Genomic DNA, 5,967 nt, shown 5'->3' with positions numbered 1-5,967 from the left:
CTCAGAACTATTCGCTGACATTCAATTGCCTTTGCATGAGTGCTGAATTATTCACACTTGACCAACTAGACCCAGTTCGAAGTTGCAACTTTGCAGTCTCAACTTAAGGCTTTAGTTATCCTTGAATGCTTGTCAAGTCCTTGCCACTTTACAAATCGTTGCAGATTTTCAAATCAAATATTTCAGCAGCTCTAAGTTATGTGCAACAATATAAAAGATGTATCCGAGCCGAGGACTGTTCACTCCTGTCTATTCCTGTCCATTCTTGTCCATGTTTCTTCTGCCATCTGCAATCTGCAATCGTTTGCCGCAGTCCGAAACTCGAACTCGGACAGTTGCTCAACGATTTGCTGCCACATTTTGGGGCATTATTTTTTTTTCGCTTTGCTCGCTTGCTCTTATTGTCAGCTCTTTTCCGTTGTCATGAGAACAGGAAATTTAAAGAGTCAAGAAAAGAGAAGATGCTGACAGTTGCAGTTGCAGTTGAAATGCCTTCAAATTTGATATCTACGATTCCATTTATTCTCCAGTTGCAACTTGCAAGTGAAACGATGCCTCTTTTGGCCAGCTGCCAGGCTTCCATTGGATCACGTATTGCCAAGTGGTTAATTACATCCCTAAATGGAAAATTACTTTATAACACTACCAGCCAGCCAACCAGCATGTGGGGCAATAGCCTGCAAATTGGCCCAAACCAAAGAGCAAAGAACACTTCATTTTATGCGTCGCAATTTGCTTTGAGTGCTGCTCCTTCCTTGACAGGATTCAGATGCTGTTAGACTGAGGAACAATCAAGATTTTTATGAGAGAAGTTATGAAGTCCGAAAGAAAATAATGGGCCAACACTTTATGCTTGGCACTAATTCAAAATCCGCCAACAAGTTAGGCAGACGCCAAAGGGCATCGAGCCAAGGCCAAGCCTGTAGTTGGCCTTACACTGAGAGAAATGGGCAGCCATCAGTCAGCAGAATCACTTTTTACGATATTACGTATACGAGTAGTATTCTCTTTTTGCCTAAACTAAACTAACTTCAGACACGCAGCCACAAAAGTCAGGCGAGTAAATTGTTTGATGCTTTGAGGCACAAACTCAGCAGGCATCCGCTTGTAGGAAGTGGACAAAGAGAAGGGAAGGGACAAGGGATGCCTGTCGGAAGCGACGGGAAACTTTGCTTGCCAGCAGCAGTAGCCATCAAATGCGAGGCGGCACTTCGAGTCTCGAGACATCGGGATGTGGGCAAAGGGCCAAAAGGATAAACAGCCTCGCAATATGAAAGATCTGCCCACATGAGGAGTAAGGAGAGGGGAGTAAAAAGGAGAGATGGAATTGAGGACAAAGAGGAACTTCTTTTATTGCGCCTTCCTTCTCGCTGTCTCGAAGTAGTGCCAAATTCTTATGATTGGAAAAGCTATAGTCCAGACATTGCTCTGGCCACTGTCTGGGATTGGAAATGCAGATGGAGCTGAGGATGGGGATGGGGATAGAGCGGGAGATGGGGCTGAGGAAGGGATGGAACTGTGGGGAGCACTTTGGCGAGCTGTGTAGAAGTAAATGAAGCGTGACGCTTTGTTTTCCTTTGATTTAGTTTTATGAGTCTACATCGGATGTATTTGAATTATGCAACTTGGCGTCGACGCCCAACGGCAGACAACAGACAACAGACGACTTTATTAGCATCGGATCGTAAAAGCGAACTACAGGGGATGATGACAGCAATGATGACTATGACTATGACGATGTCGATGTTGATGCCGATGCCGATGATAATAGAGAGGATGCGGCTGTTGCACAAACAGAGAGATGAGGAATGAGACAGCAACATGGTTACGCTTTTTAGCGGTGATATTTGAATTTTAGCTGCTACTTGTTCGCGATGAAATGAGTTGGAAAATATGTCTGTGGTTGGCAGTCAGTCAAAGTCCAAATCGATATCCTGGCACATACTGAACAGAAATGAAGAGAGACTCAATGAACATTGGCAATTTGCATAACTCAATAAAGCGGCGCATTAACTGATAACTGCTAAGTAGAAGCTAACAGGGGATGTTGTGATGATGACTGATGAGATAGCAACATCTCTCAGCATCCATTCACTGGATTCAGTATCAGCCATCCAGTTGTTGACTCCACATAACAAGATAATTTCAGACAGAGAACAAAGCGATGCACAGGCTCATTCGACTGCAGGTTGAAGCTAATGTGAACAAGAATTGATAGATGAATAGAAGAGAGGAACTAGAGGCAGAGAGGCATATTTGTTACCAGGTCAATTCCCAATTGAGTTGTATGGCAAACGGGTTCTATTTCACTTCATACAGACCTGCTCATAATTAATATGCGTGTTTCCATGGAGCTATCTGTCATCTGGGCTAAGAAGCGAGTGCAAGCGAAAGTAACACGAACCCTCGCCTAATCCTGTAGCCATAACAAGCCCTTAGACAACTCCTGTGGCATGTGGCATGCGATGTGTGGCATGTGGCATGTGGGAGGTAAAGAGATTCAGAGTCAGACAGCTCGCCTCAGTGGCTTCCAATTACAGTTTCATACTCGAACACTGTCATACATCCTCTGATCAGAGTCTGGCATCGAGTTCGTGTGAGAGTTTAAAGCTGAAACCGTTGACAAATCGAAATCAAAGTCACCCTCCTCCTTCTTCTCTTCTTCCTCTTGTGGTGCAATACGAGTAACGATGCAACGATGTAAACTGTTGAGGCAAGACCAATTGAGAGCTCGGGAATCATTTGTGTTGTTTGTGTCCTGTCGGACAAGGACTAAGCTGTGTAAATGACAACTACAAATGCAGCTGGACTCTCCAAGTCCCACGCATTGACACGGCAGCTTACGAGGCTTCGATGATATCGTAATTCCCACCAACACGAGTGATGGAGTTAGAGAGGGAAGCAGGGGGCAACGAGGAGAAGAGGGAGTTGACGAGTTGACACAACAAGTTTAAGACTAAGCGAGCAGAAAGCAGCCCCAGATTGTTGCAGCCATCTATTAGAGGAAGATGCAGTTTAGGGGCACCCAGAATACCTTCTCTCCCCTTCCTTCCCCATCCCTGTACAACCACCTCTCTCTTCTTCGTCGACTACACGCAACTCGTTCAACTTCTTGACGCGTCGCAAAGTTGCCCAAAAATGCTCACGTGCCAAAGACGTGACCAAAATGTTTGCCCATAAATAAGGCAAATATGAAAATAGGAAAATGAAGACTTGAAGATGAAGATGAAGCCCACAAATAAAAGAAGAACCACCTCAAGACGAAGTTTCCTACTCAGTTAGTGAGTTCATATGTTTTCCTGAGAACTCAACTCGTTTTGCACGAATCCTTTGAAAAATTCATCAATGAGTCGTGAGCAGCTGAAAGGCGTTGCCTCGACTCCCCTCTCGTCCCTCTGCTCTGCACCTTTGTAGACATTAACCCCAATTGGCTAAATGGCTCATTAGGTCAGTGGGGGAGTCTTCAACAGTGTCAGCCTTATCCAAGGCACTCGCCATCAACGTCGCCATCGTCATCGTCGTGGCCATTCAGAAGTTTTCCCCATTCAACCATTGAAGCACTCACTTGGCTCGTTGGGGCATTCACTCAATACTCATACAAATTCAAATAGAAATGCGAAACAGAAGCAAAGCGAATGCGAATGCGAATGGAAACGCAACCGAGTTGCACTGCTGCGTGGTCAGTTATAATTAGGGGAGCTTTTAGGGTTTTATGGACTAAGCGATTAGCGGCAAGGACCAAGTGAAAAGAGTGAAGGGAGAAAAGAGAAGAGCAGCGAAGTAAACACTTTCACGTTGACCCACTCCGGAGGGAATGATAACTTCAGGCTGTAGGGTTTGGGTTGTCTTCTTCATTTCATTCCGCCTAATTCCAATATTGTTAATTGGCGACATGGTTCCAACAAATTCGGAATTTGGAATTCGATTCGACAAACCCAAGCGACCCATAAACATATCCGTTACATACATATCCCAATTCAAAGCAGCTCTAAGTTATGTTCTCACTGTTTATCTAGGGAGGGGTTAGGAAAAGGCGAAAAGGATGGGGATGGGGATGAACTTGAAATGGGCGCGGTCTTGGGTCACGGGTCGTGGATATGCATAAGTCAGTGGAAACATGTTCGCAGTTCACCATCTGGGTTTCATTCTGATTCTGATGTTGAGTTGATTAATTGGCCATAAACCAAGCGATTAATGTAATAATTTTCAGAGCGTGAGAGAGAGGGAGAAAAGGAGTGAGAGAGATGGGGATATTCGACTTGAGGAAGTTGCTAGATAAACACATTTGAATCGAGTGCAAGACTGGACCCAAAAGAAGCCCATAAATGCCACTTTGGGTAACTGGGGAAGCATAAGAAGCAGCAGAAGCAGAACTGAAACGTTTACCGTTATGATTGTGGGGTGCAACTTCTCCCTTCTCACTCTCACTGCTCTTCTTCTACCATTTCCGATGAACTGTTGATTTTGCCTTGAAGTTGCACGAAGCTCAGAGAGCTACCCCATAATCAAGGGGATGTGGATGCGGTTCCAGTGGAGCAGAGTGAGGAAGAGAGGGAAGGAGAAGGGCAACTCGCAGAGCTGTAATTGCTTAATTTGATTACGTGCCGCCGTAAAAAGCAGAACAGGAAATTTGCACACACACATACTGCCAAACACACACATACACAGACACACACTCATACATGCAAGCTCATGCTCTGCGCTGGGTAATGAAGTTGATTCGCTGTTTGGATGGATGGATGAGTGGATGAATGGATAGATGGATAGGCAGTTAGCAGGCATCGAACACGGGAAACTTGCTCCCCTGAGAAATAGGAGGGGGAGAAGGGAACAGTCTGGCGCGACTTTAAACTGTTTCCCAGATGCAAAACAACTCAATTTATGTTTCGACTGAAGCCAAAAACCCTTTGCCCGAATGTCGCCAATGTCGAACAACAGTGTGGATAACAAGGAGGCTAAGTAACTGTAAATTCAGTAGCAACAATGGCGTCAAAGGCACGAAATGGAAAACCATTAGCTTGGCTTCGGTTCGCTTGGGTTCAGCTTTGGTTCGGAACGGTTCAGTTTGGTTCGCTCGTGCGATAATTAGAAGCGACCTCCGCACGCTCAATTAGAAGCTTGTAAGCATTACACTACGCACTAGGGAAGAGATGTGGGGGAGGAATTGGGCACGAATATAAGTATAAACACTCTCTAACTGAATTGCAATAACAACAGCAACCACAACGAGGACAACAAGCGAAACAGCAGGCAAAATGGCCGCAGCGTTGAAGGCAAAACACGCGACGAACTGCATTCAAGGGTGGGGTGAAGGGAGTAGAGAAGGGAATGGGTGGGGAGTAGGGAGGGATTAGGCAGAAACACGCTGTGAAGCCGGCAAAGAGCTGCAGGATGTGGTAAAGGAAAAGGGAGAGGGGAAAAGCGAAAGCGGCGACTCAAATGTCTTAATTAACTGTTAGTTGCACTCGGCCAAATCGACGGGGACACGCGTTGTGGGTGCGAGGGAGACGAACAGAGAAAGACAGGGAGAGCTGTAGTAAATGCCAGTCTGGAGCCAGAGCAAGAGTTACTGCCACGGCTTGTCGCCTTTGTTGCCACTAAATAATGCTCAGCAGAATGGGAACGAGGCTGACGTCGTGCCTCAACATATTTATGATTTGCAATTATTTTAGAGAGAGGTTCGCTTCGGTTGTTAGACAGAGCGGGAGAGAGAGCGAGGAGTTAGCTTTATCTGATTTCGGGATACACGAAGTGTGCATAAACGTGAACACGTCGCCATCATCACCACACACACACACACACACACACACACACACACACTCTCAAAGACACACACACACACTCAAAAACATATACACAATCGTGCGAGTTTGTTTTGTTTTTGTTTTTATTTTTTTTGGTGGCGGCGCCAGACGAAAGTGTTGGCTATATAAATGGCAAGGGAGCAGAGGGAATGGAAAGAGGCTT

The sequence above is a fragment of the Drosophila albomicans genome, chromosome 3 (assembly GCF_009650485.2).
Source record: "Drosophila albomicans strain 15112-1751.03 chromosome 3, ASM965048v2, whole genome shotgun sequence".
Taxonomy (NCBI): domain Eukaryota; kingdom Metazoa; phylum Arthropoda; class Insecta; order Diptera; family Drosophilidae; genus Drosophila; species Drosophila albomicans.
This window is presented reverse-complemented; position numbering follows the sequence as displayed.